The sequence below is a fragment of the Puma concolor genome, chromosome D4 (genome assembly GCF_028749965.1).
Source record: "Puma concolor isolate L17-30 chromosome D4, mPumCon1.1.hap2, whole genome shotgun sequence".
Taxonomy (NCBI): domain Eukaryota; kingdom Metazoa; phylum Chordata; class Mammalia; order Carnivora; family Felidae; genus Puma; species Puma concolor.
This window is the reverse complement of record NC_141679.1, coordinates 72,452,104-72,465,324: the sequence shown is the minus strand read 5'-3', so window position 1 is coordinate 72,465,324 and position 13,221 is coordinate 72,452,104. Positions and strand designations below refer to the sequence as shown.

Genomic DNA, 13,221 nt, shown 5'->3' with positions numbered 1-13,221 from the left:
TGCCATTGGGAGAAATTTTGGTTTGTAAAAAGCTAGTGTAGAAATGTACTTGAAAACAATTTACATAATTGTAAAAAAAATTCTCAGTGATTAAAAATGGCTAAAGAAAGGCAAAGAGTGGGTTTCTTCCTAGCCCCTCTTAGAAGTCTCTGGTTTGTATTACTAAATGGCTACCTACAGCTTTACTCAACAGTTGTAACTTAAGGCCGCCAAGGCTGATTTCTTTGAGTGAAGGTTGCTGGATTGCTCTTTTTCCAATAAATGTAGAGTCTGATTTATTTCATGTTAAGCAGACAAAGATTCCCTTTGAAATATGTAGTCTGAGCGCCAAACACTAGACCCATTGTCTCTGAAACAATAAGCGCCACATTCAGGCCTTGGGAATGGTGAGCGATTTGCTTGTATTCCAGAACCAAAGAAGTTTTACACATCTAGAAAAGTGATGCACAGCTGAGTTTTCAATAATGCTAATACTGTGTGTAAGAGTGCGGATATACACTGTGTGTATAGTGTTGTACCCTGGCTGGTATATGCCACTCATGGATCAGCCTTGCACTGACTTCTCATGATGCATTATTTATATATGTGTATGCTAATAGAAACCAATCACTTCAAATGGAAGTAGAAAGGATTTCTATTCATGCTCCATTTTGCAGATGAGTATATAGAATTAGATTATATTTGTTACATAAATTCCAGATGTAATGTGGCATTCAAAATTAGGGATTGCCTTGTGTCAGTTTCTGCAGATGCCAACCCTGAACTGAGTATTTATGTGCAAATGATTTATTAGGGAATTGCTCTCAGGAGCAACAGGTAAGGGAGTGGGAGAAACAGATCAGTGAAAAGAAGGAATCCAAGCAAGGGTACAATTCCTGGCACAGTTTTAGTCTCAGCTGGATTGTACAGGAGAGCTTTGGAGAGCAAATTAGCTCAGATTTTGTCCCAACTTGAAAGAGCTGGGCTTTCATAAGTCGCTCTTTGGCTCAGAGCCACCCAAACTAAGCTAAGGGGTACCTCATCTCTCAGATACTTCCAGCTTTTTGCACAGGTGTGCAAAGTGGTGTCTGTGGCTGAGGGCAATCTTCTGAAGATCATCACAAATGGGAGTCCATAGAAGCAAAAGCACAAAGAAGCTGGGGATGGGGGGTGTGTACAGAGAAATGGCTCAAGGGTTTCAAGGGGATCTGGATTCAGTATCAACTGTTATTTGCTATAGGGATCACTTATTAGTTCTGATTAAATGATCCTAGTCATTAAATGAATAATTCATATAGTGATTCTAATACATTCCTTTTATTTTATTTATTTTTTAATATGAAATTTATTGTCAAATTTGTTTCCATACAACACCCAGTGCTCATCCCAACAGGTGCCCTCCTCAATGCCCATCATCCATCCTCCCCTCCCTCCCACCCCCCATTAACCCTCAGGTTATTCTCAATTTTTAAGAGTCTCTTATAGTTTGGCTCCCTCCCTCCCTAACTTTTTTTTCCCTTCCCTTCCCCCATGGTCTTCTGTTAAGTTTCTCAGGATCCACGTAAGAGTGAAAACATATGGTATCTGTCTTTCTCTGTATGACTTATTTCACTTAGCATAACACTCTCCAGTTCCATCCACGTTGCTACAAAAGGCCATATTTCATTCTTTCTCATTGCCAAGTAGTATTCCATTGTATATATAAGCCACAACTTCTTTATCCATTCATCAGTTGATGGACATGTAGGCTCTTTCCATAATTTGGCTGTTGTTGAAAGTGCTGCTATAAACATTGGGGTACAAGTGCCCCTATGCATCAGCACTCCTGCTAATACATTCATTTTAAAAGAATTGTCAGTAGAATGATCCTGATCAGTTATTAGCTTAGCCAAGTGCTACAGTATAGGGAATCTTTCTCCTTACTATTTCTCAAGCACACCAGATGTACTTCTGTCTCACAGACTTTGTACTTGTTTCTTCTGCTTGGGTCTTACCCCATGGACTGATTTTTGGTAATAGGTGAGAAAAATATGACTTTGTGATGGAGGCATTTGGCTGTTTCACCCTGATCCAGTCTTGCCACCATTGACTAGATGTCATGTACCTCTTAATGTGATGTAATATGAAGTATATACAACATCCTCACAAAGTATTCTTTCCCCAAACTAAACAGAATTTGATCAAACCTTTCCCTAACTTCTGGTGTACGATATAAATATTATTGTTTTAGACAGTCAGTGTCCCTTAGGGACATTGGGTTTGCCCAAGTTTTTACCATTTGTTTTGCTCATCCTCTCTTCTTGCATCTCAGCCATTTTACCAGGAATAATCTTCCTTCTAAGTATGTCTCTTAGCACTGTGCTGACCAATATGGTAACCACCAGTCATATGGATATTGAGTACTTGAAATATAATTACTAGTCTGAATTGAGATTTGCTGTTAGTATAGAGTGTGTACCGGATTTCAAACACCAGGTACCAGAAAGGGTGAAATATCTCATTAATGGTTTTTATATTGATTACATATTGAAATTATTTTTAATATATTAGGTTAAATAGACCAGTATTAAAATTAATTTTACCTTTTCATGCATTTAAAAATGTGGCTTTATGCCAGAGCATTTAAATTTACATATTGCTCATTATATTTCTATTGGACAGCTTAGTTTTAGAATTTTCTTTAATGATGGTCCAATGGTGACAAATTCCTAATTTTTATTTTGTCTGAAATGTCTTTATACTTGCTCTCGAAACCTTTTTTAAAAATGTGTATCTATTTTTGAGAGAGAGAGAGAGGGAGGGAGGGGTAGGGGTAGAGAGAGGGAGACAGAGGATCCAAAGCTGGCTTGGTGCTGACAGCAGAGAGTCTATAGTGGGGCTCAAAGTGGGACACAAACTCAAGAACCATGAGATCATGAGAACCATGAGATCGTGACCTGAGCCAAAGTTGGATGCTTAACTGACTGAGCCACCCAGGTGCCCCTGGATTTCTTATTATTTATCCTACTTGGAATTCACTGGATTTCCTGAAACTGTGTATTAGTTTCTTCAGTCAGTTCTGAGAAGTTACTGGTCATTTTCTCTTAAGGTATTACCTCTTCCCCATTCTATTTCATCCCTCCTTCTGAAATTCCAAGTAGATGTATGTTAGAAATTTACTTTATCTTCTGTTTTTTTACCTACCTATTATGTTTTCCGTATTTTTTCTCTAGAGGGTGCATACTGAGTTAATTCTTTATAACTACCTAACATTTTGCTACTACTATTATTTGTGTCCAATCTTCTGGTTCAACTCTTCCATGGACTTTGTTAATTTCAATGATTTTATTATTATTTTTTGTTACTAGGAATATAATTTTGTTCTTTTTAAATCTGCTTATTTTTGTCTTAGTCTCTTCAGGCTGCCATAACAAAAATACTATAGATTGGGTGGTTTAAATAACAAACATTCATTTCTCACAGTTCCAGAGGCTGGGAAGTCTAAGATCAAGGTGCTGGCAGATTGGTGTTTAGTGAGAGCCTGCTTCCTGGTTCATAGATGTCTGTCTTCTCACTGTGTCCTCACATGGCAGAAGAGGTGAAGGAGTCCTTTGGGGTCTCTTTTTTAAGGGCACTAACCCATTCATGAAGGCTCCACACTCATGATCTAATTACCTCCCAAAGACTCCAACTTCTAATGTCATCACATTGGGGGCACGTTTCAACATAGGAATTTTGAGAGGGCACACACATTCAGTCTATAGCATTTTTTAATAGTCTCTTGTTTGTAATCATATTTTATTTTTTATTATTTTTATTATTTATTTATTTTTAAACTATTTTAAAACAGTTGATAATTTTCACATCTCACAATACAAATGAAAATTGCTTTTTTTTTTTTTTTTTGGTCTCATTACTCTTCTGCCAAAACTATTCTTTCTTTAATAAGAAGTGGGGGGGCAAGTCTTCCTTGTCATGCTGTTAGAAAACACCCAGAGTCACAGCACCATGATCTCCTAGTGAAGTAGAACAAGTAATATAAAATGGATATAAAGAAGCTCCCCTCTCTCGTTATTTGCCTGGTTGAGGCATTCCTGGCTGAGTGGGCACCATCACGGAATGGGTGGGAGGTCTCATCACTGGGGGCCCAAGTGCCATTGGCATGTGGCCTCCCATAGGTGGCCTCATTCCGGGAGCAGGTCACACTGGCATTGTCCCTGGCGGAGGAGCGCCTATCATCATGGGAAGGGCCTATATCATGGGAAGACCCAGCATATGGGGAGCTGGCATCATACCAGGGCAAGGAGGACCCAGGAAACTGGTGGGAGGCGGGATCATTGCCCCTGCAGGAGGAGAAGCAGAGAATGGAGTAGGAGGCATCTTGCCTTGTTGATATGCAGTGGTTGTTTTGTCGATCAGGCTCTGAGACTGCTTTCCCATCCATTCTGATAGCATTTCACATTCTCTTTGTGTTTCCTACCTCTGTGGTGTGTCTTCCTCACAGATGGAGAGTCATGGGTGAGGTATGTGTCACTGGAGTCACAATAAAACTTTGGCTTATAAAAATGTTGCTCTGCAGGCCACTGGCCATTCCCCAGCCCCTGAATCATATTTTAAACACTTCTTCCTTTTTTGTTTTAAATGTTTATTTATTTATTTTGAGAGAGAGAGAGACAGAGAGAAAGGGAGAGAAAGAATCCTAAGCAGGCTCCAAGCTGACAGCACAGAGACCCAGATGGGGATCCATCTCACCAACCGTGAGATCATGACCTGAGCCGAAACCAAGAGTGAGTGGCTTAACCAACAGCCAACACTTCTTTATTTCTTTAAATATCTTAATCCAATATACTTTTCCATATTCTGTGTCTAATAGTTGCAATATCTGAACTCTTTGAAAGTCTGCTTTTGCTCTCTACTATTACTATAGATTTTCTCTTCTGGTACCCTCTTTCCTTGTATATTTTGTGATTTCTTACTGTATGCTGTTTATATTCCTTGGATTTTTTTGGGGGGGGGTGAATTCTTTGAGGCCTGTGTTGAAGGTTGGTTCATTCCAAAAGGATTTCTGTTTCCTTCTTCCAGGAGCCTGGGGGCATTAGTAATCCAGTGGGACAACTTTACAATTTCAGTTCCTCAAAATTTCAGACTCCTGTAGGGGTCCACTTGTGGAATGAGCTTTCCTTTTAGTTCATCAGAATATCATAAATGGCAGTCTTATGATTTCTTAAAAATAAAGTTCAAAAAATACTTTTCAACTTGTTCTACTTCATGGTGAGGAATTTATTTAGCTTTGGCATTCTCTGTCCTTTCTGTGATTTATTCTCGTGGAATTATTCCTAAATAGCATTTTCTTTTAACCAATGAAAGTTTCCTTGCAACTTCTTTTTTTTTATTGGCTTTGAGTGCAACTCAAAAATTATATTTACAATAAGTTTTGTAGTTATTTTCTGTGTCAAATTGTTTTCTATACGTGCTGACAGCAGTGCCTGCATATTTTGACTGTTGACTTCTGAAATCCTCTTTTGACTTCCTCAGCTATAGAATGTACTTTAGGACATTTCTATGAAGGGTGTACATTTGTGGCATTCCTACTGACTCCTTGCATGAGAAGTTCTTTCTGTTGCTTTTGTTTGTGAAGGAGAAACTAAGTTTGGTATTTTGGTTCACTAGGATTTTTTCCCTCAACATTTTACAGAACACCTCCATTTTATAACAGAATTTAAATGTGTAATGGAGACTGGGGGAAACTTGAATTTCTTCCTTTCTAGGTAAGCTTTTCTTCCTCTTATATCTTGTAGTACTTTTCTTTAGCCACATAATTAAAATAGTTTGCCTTTTTGTGTCTAGCAATGGTTTCTATTTCAATAACTGTTCCTGGAACATGATGAACCCTTTGTGTTTTTTTTTTTTTAAATAGATTCAGGCCTTTTAATTTTTTTTTAGCTGGAAAAATGTTCTTCGTTTTCTTCTTTCTTTCTTTTTTAGTGTGTTCTTGGGTCCTCATATTTCTTATTTCTTTCTTCAAGGCACATCAATCTTAGGTTGGATTTTATTCCCTGTTCTTCTGTGTATGTCTGTTAAGTTCATCTGGTCAGCGTGTCATTGAAGGCCAATGTTTCGTTGCTGGTTTTCTGTCAGGATGATCTAGCCAATTCCATGTTCTTAAAACTTACTATTTTTTCCTGTCATAATTAACATTTTTGTTCTCATTTCCTCTCTGTGTAGTGATACCTTCTCAAGTTTGTCTTCAATATATTGTTCCAGGTACATTAATGTCACTTCTGCTTTTGACCTCCTTCAATGGATTTCTAGTTTTGTTATGATGTATTGGACTTTCTTGTACTTTTTTCTAGCTTCTTCAGCATCTCTTTCCTCATTAAGCTGTGTTCTTCATTAAAAGTTGCTATTTCTGTTTTACAAAAATCATATCTTCTGTGTCTTTGGGAACACTAGTTGCTAGAGTTTTTTTTTCTCGTTCTTTTAGAAATCATTTTATTATTTTTAACAGTATTTCTAAGTGTTTATTTATTTACTTAGAGAGAGGGAGAGAAAGAGCACACAAGTGGGAGAGAGACAGAGGGAGAGGGAGACGGAGAGGGAGAGGGAGAGAAAGAGACCCAACCAGGCTTCATGCAGTACTGAGCCTGATGTGGGGCTCAGTCCCGTGGCCATGAGATCATGACCTGAGCCAAAATAGAGAGTTGGATGCTTAACCAACTGAGTCACCCAGGTGCCCCTTTTTAACAGTACTTCTATTCTGAGGTTTCATGCCTTATGGCTGGCTCCTTTCTTTGTTGCAGTATGTTTTCATTGATTCTATGTTGACTTGTTCATATACTTTTTAATATTTAGACCTATCCAAGCATGACATGGTCTACAAATCAGGGTAGAACTTGTCAATATTTATAAGGTATTTAAAGAATTCAGATTCCTTTAGTACAAGTTTTTTCAAAATGTGGTCTACAGATTCCTAGATTTCTGGAAAGGTCCTTCTGGAAAGCCTCAATGAGCACGAGCCCACCTATCTGGGTTCTCCCACCCCTGAAAACAGAGCCACTTACACATCAATTTTTTTTTTGTAATTTGACTTTATTTTTTATTTTTTAAAATTTACATCCAGATTAGTTAGTATATAGTGAAGCAATGATTTCAGGAGTAGATTCCTTAATGCTCCTTACCACATCAAGTTTTTATATTAGACACCATTTGAAGGAAGGGGCTAGCTGTGTAAGATATTTCTGAAAACTACTTTTTTGATGTATGAATAACATCTTAGGCTAAGTTAGTCATTTTTGGAAGCTTTACTGTTTTAAGATATTAGGATACCAAAAAGTATGAAAGCTGAAGGAAAGATGTCCCAAGAGAAAATAATGGATTAATAGCTGCCTGTTAGGCTTATGGGAGGAGCCAGTGACGTAACAAGAGGAAATGGATGTAAATTACTTTTACAGAAATTAGCCAGCTACCATGAAGAAGTGCTTCACTAAAATGAAATATGACTTGCAGGTGAATTCTGAGATCATGAGTAGGTCAGCTTAGGGGTTGATAAAGTGGCAGCTCCTTTTGTTTCCACTCCTTTGTGAGTGTCTAAAATATAACTGTTCCTCCACTGAATGCACAAGGATGTTGGTAATTTCTGTTAAGGGTACACAAGGGCACTGATTGGTTGTAGGGAGGGCAGATGACTTCAGAATGTCCACGGTAGGAACATCAGTGGGATTAAAGTCTCAAGATGGGAGATGACACTTAAGGAACCTCCAGACCACTAAGAACAGGAGTTTTCATACTAGTGTGCTTATTATGTGATGGTGATTGAATGGATTGAAAGTACAAGATTAAAATTTGAGGAAGGGCCTACAATGAACATTAGTATAGAGTTTGGGAACATGGTAGAAGGTGTAGATGGGAGTGTAGTTTTGGGAACTTGATCATTTCGTCCTTGGATTTTATAGTTAGCTTCTGCTGGACTCAGCCAGAGTAAAAAGATGTATTGCATTTCCTCCCCCTTCTCTGTTTTCTTCTTCCTGTCACCTCATATATTGTCTTATAGATATCATAATCATAAACCTTTAAAATGTTTTTGTTTAAAAGCTTTCTCTTCCTATGCAAAGGACCGATTTTTTTTTAAAAAGGAATGAATAATTTGACATAAGACTTTTAGATGTCTATCTGTCTATCTATCTATCTATCTATCTATCTATCTATCTATCTATCTATTGGAACACTAACTGTAGAGTTTATGAATTCTAAGATATGTGGAGACTAAGAGGCCAGAAATGAGTTAGCTACCTTGAAGGGATGGTAGTTACTTACTCAAGATTGCCTTCGAGGCATGGAAAACTTTTTCCAAGAGTCTGCTGGTGTGTTGATGCATTCCAATGCTCCTAGCTTGAAGCAGTTGAGGCATGGGTTGAGGATGGGGAAGATCAGCAAAACACCTGGAAGTGTGTGCTTTCCTCTTTGAGAGAGTTGGCTTCTCTTCTGAATGAGTGCTGGGAATGCTATGAAGCCAGCCAGGCCCTCTGCCCCTCAGGCTGTGTCATTAGGAGGCAAGTGAGCCTGCACCATCTTGAGAACCCTTCTTTCTCAGGAGAGAACACTGCCACTGTCTCCAAAGGTGGCCCAGGCTGCCCAGAGGTACCTGTTCAGCTGGAGTCATTTACACCCTTCAGCTAAACCTCACACAGTCCATGATGGCTTTTAGTAGCCTTTTCTGATATGGCACCACATAGAACATGGTGCCTAAACTATGTCTGTGTAGCAAGATCTAGGAGGTTGTAGTTTAAGTAAGTATTCTGGTGATTTTGGTATAGAGAGACCAGCATTCTTTCAAAAGATGTAGTTTATGGGATGAGTGCTGGGTGTTGTATGGAAACCAATTTGACAATAAATTTCATATTAAAAAAATTAAAAAGGCAAAGAGAGATTAAAAAAAAAGATGTAGTTTAGAACCCCTGATTTAGTGCACAGACAACTGTGATATTGCATCTGCAGAGAGGACAGACCTAGGGGCGTATGAAGTAAATAGCCCTACCCAGTCTTGAAACATGAACTTCCCTGGGGCACCCCCATAGAATTTGTGTAGCATTAAGAAGTCCCTCTAATTCTTTATCCAGAATGTCCACATACATAGCAGTAATGACTTGGGACCACATTATCCCTTTTCTCTGTACCTCTGTGTAAGAGCCTGTGGGTTGCCTTTTGAATATCTACTCTTCTTCCTTGCCAACAGACCTGCATTTTATTGATGTTAGTAATATACCCACCTGAAACACTACAAATCCCTGCCTTCCTTGATCATGGGGTAGCCTTTGACTTAATTCTACCCAATGAGATATAAGCAGAAATTGTCAGGTGGGGCTTAAGGAAAAGTTACTCATGCCCTTCTCTTTATTTCTGCCTGAAACATAGACATGATGGCTGGAGTGTTGGTAGCCATGTGGAAGGCAAGGATTAAAGTACAAAGCCAGAAGGAAACTGGGTACCTGGAGAGTGCTACTGTGAAGTTTTTGGGCTTCATAGAACTGCCAAAATAGCTTTAGTCTGCTTACCTCTGGACTTCAGTTATGTAGCAAAGTAAACTTTAAATTTGATTAATCCACTGTTTTTGGTTTGCTATTAATAATCACTAAACTACAAGGTGCCTGGTGGCTCAGTCAAGCATCTGACTTTGGTTCAGGTCATAATCTCACCATTTGTGAGTTCGAGCCCCACATCAGGCTCTGTGGTGACAGCTTGGAGCCTGGAGCCTGCTTTGGATTCTGTGTCTCCCCCTCTTTCTGCCCTCCCCTGCTTTCTGTATCTCTCTTAAAAATAAATAAACATTAAAAAAATTAAAAAAAAAATCACTAAATGAATTCTTAACTTTAATAGCTAAATAGTTAAAACCTCATAATATCTACATTATATCAGCATTTGCCTACTTTCTGGAGAAGCTTCAGGACATTCTAAAGAATCTCCAAGACATGCATGTGACCATTAACTTGTGCCGCAAACCAGAGGGCCACCCCTTGTCAAACCAATAGAGATCACCAATTCCATGGCTTTTCAGCTCCAATTGCAGCTTCTAACTCTCCATACATAAGCAGTGTGCTTCTCCACTCCTAAGCTTGAACGTCCAACCCTGATATCTTATGATGGGAAACCCCACATATACTGTGGGGAATACCAGAACCTGGGGCCCTGGCTAAGAGTGAAACTCATGGAACTCTGTATCCCACCTCAAGGATATCTCTCTATACTTCAAAGCTTATGGCTAGGCAAACCCAAGGAAACCTTGACTTTACTCCATGATGGGAGGGTAGGTTTCAGCACTTTTATGATTTTAGGTACCTTTCCTATCTAGCATGCTGCTATGAGCTTGTAAAACTTAGGCAGAGACAATAGCTCCTATCTCAGGTGTTCGGTTATTACTGTTCGTTGCTTCACCCTTTACTTTGGTCTCCATTTCTCTGATTTTCATCCTCTAGCTCCAGATATTGGCTTTTGGTCATCCTTTATGATGTTCCCTTCAGGCTCCCTTCCTCTGGTTTCCTGATCCCATTCTCCTGCTCATCTGTGTCTGGATGCTTGACTATAGTTCTGGGTAAGGGACATACTCATCTAGCTTTTGTGCTCGGCCTCTCTGCTGCTCAACCTCCTTATCAGAAATGGCACTTAGGCATCGAAACTTCTTAGGCATTGAAAACTTCCTTGTTTTCGTAGGATTTTTTGCCTACATGCTCCTCTTAGAGTCTTTCCTCAGACCCTTCTCACATAGGCATGGGTGGAGTAAATTACCTGATTTAAGATTTTGAGAAAGGAATGGGGCATGCATAACTCAGCCCTTTATTTCCTTCCTTTTCTTAGAAGCAAACTTTCTGAAGGAAGCCCCCCATACCAATTGGCTCTTCTACGCTGTACACTCTACAAGTACAGGCCCCAATGTGGAAAGGGCTGAGATTGTCTAGTTGGTCTGTGGTAAGGAGGCAAGCCTGCCTAATTCTGGGGGTACATATTATATCAGAAGGCCCACTTGGCAGATAGACTGAAAGCCATGTCCTTCCCTTATCAAAAATAAAGGAGATATTTTTGCCCTCCTCTGCTCACTTTTCTGTCTCTCAGTAGGTGCAGAATTCAGGCAGGAAAAGAGGAGTGCCATTTATTTGGGATCACTCAATTCTATGATATTTGAAGACAGCTTTTCTAATAGCCTAATGTACTCTGAAATCCTAATGAATTATGCAGATCGAGTGCAAATCCACATCTTCCTCTATACACTTCCTGAGCTTTTTCTAATGCAAAAGAATATGAGCCAAACATGAGACATAAATTGTGTACATATTTGTACTTTCTGGTATGCAGAGCTCACTTTGCTAAGGAACTGTTATGGTAGAGTGAAAAGGTCACATTATGGTGTAGTGGCATCATGGTATAGTAAAAAAGCATAGGAAAATCATCATAATCAGAGAACTCTAGGTGTAAATAATACTCCATCCCCCAATTGTTGAGTTACCTTAGACATTTTACTTACGCTTTCCTTATTTCTTCTTAAAATGAGAATAATAATACCTAGCTCTTAAGATTATAGTGATAAGTAGTGTGCTTGAAGGACTTGCCATGTAGAAGGAACTCAAAGTGTTAAGTTTCTACTTCCTGTGTGGATCCAAAGAAATAGATCTCCTGTAAACTACATTGTTTGTGCTAAATTTGAATGCTTTCTAAATGATATTCCACCATGTCTAGTAAGAAATTTGGGATATTGTTTTACTCCCATTATCCTATGGAAATTACTCCTTTGAATGCCTTTTTTAAAAATGTGGTTTACCAAGGTGAAGGAGTAAAAGGTACTCATCTGCCAAACAAATTAGCTAAATACTATTGTTGTCCTTTGTGCATGGCCAGTCTTATGAGTAGACTTGGAAGATAGATTAAAACTAAAGTACAGAAAAGTACCTTTAAAATTAAGTTGGACTTCACTGTGTTTCTTTTTATGTCAATAGTTTACAAACTTTTCAAGTTTGCAATGTCATTTTTCCCCATCTTGGTTGTATTTTAGGGTATCTATCTGTTGAAAAGGCGCATATGCCCTATCAGTTTGTACAGTCCTTGCATACAATTTGCAGCCCCCACAGTTTCAGATCCCTCAGATTGGGAAATGCTGCCTTTTGGGAGACGTTTTAAGGTTGAAAGGGTCTTATTTAGATCAGGTAACTCAAATCTTTCCCTAGGCTTTATGTTGATTTATTTTTTCAGGACACTGTGCTTCCCTAAACTCCAGATGAATCTTCAACATTAGGATGATGGGCACCAGATTCAGCACCCTGAAGGTTCAGCATTCAGTTGGAGTCAGATAGAAGGGCACTTTCATATCCACCTACTTTATCTGTAATCTTCTATGGCACACAACATCTCCCAGGTGTATCAAACAGTTAATGGGCTCAGAGTTAGCTATTTCTTCAGTAAAAAGGTAAGTAGAAGATTATATATTCTCAGGTCAAAGTGATGACTAACAATACCTTCTGTGTGTGTGGCGGGGGGTGAGGGAGAGAGAGACAGAGGGGAACTTATTGCTTTGTCTAATTTGGCTCAGTGGGACTGATGATATGTAAAAGTGTTCTTCCTCTTACTATAACACAAATGTTGGGACCCATCTGAGAAATTCATTCATGTAAAAATCAAAATAAAATACAGGTCTAACTCAAAAACATTAAAAAAAGATGTTGGTTTTTACTGTTGCTTTATCATGGATAAGGAAGATAGGATTTCAATGTACACCTTAGAACAAAACTTCTTAAAAGTCCTCCTCAAGAATGTTTCTTCCCTAAAGTTTCACTCCATATGGTGGCTTTTACATCTCTCCCTTTCTCTTCTTCACCCTTTCCCTGAAACTCTTCATCTCCTTTTTCATCCCTTATAGAATTCTACCAGCATATATTATTCAGGCACCCGTCAAGAAAAGGGCCACCTGAAGGCAGTGAGCTGAATGAAAACCCAATCCTGATCATTCTTGTCCCCCAGGCATGCCCACTGGGAGCCTCTGTTCATCTTACAATTATATCATGGAATAGCACAGTGCAATGGAACAAGCACTATATTAGGACTCAGAAGACTTCTGCCAGCAGCCAGTGGTGTGGCTTCAGTCAACTTTTTTTAATGCTGAACCCCATCTTTCTCATTACAAAATGGAACTAGTAATATTTACCTTACCAACCTCCAACGGCTGTATGAAGGTCAAATTTAGTGGTGCATTCAAAGGAAGTATTTTAAGAATTAGAAACTACT

At 38.9% G+C, this 13,221-nt stretch overlaps 1 protein-coding gene and 1 pseudogene across 1 annotated transcript in view; one reads left to right on the top strand and one right to left on the bottom strand.

Annotated features, from left to right (window-relative positions):
* Nucleotides 1-13,221, top strand: part of LPAR1 (lysophosphatidic acid receptor 1) — a 362,490-nt gene that overhangs the window by 25,291 nt on the left and 323,978 nt on the right. The window contains exon 2 of the mRNA XM_086683698.1: nucleotides 12,193-12,406. The gene's annotated coding sequence lies outside the window, so the exon portion shown is untranslated. The remainder of the gene's footprint in view (nucleotides 1-12,192; nucleotides 12,407-13,221) is intronic.
* Nucleotides 3,932-4,568, bottom strand: LOC112849640 (uncharacterized; annotated as a pseudogene).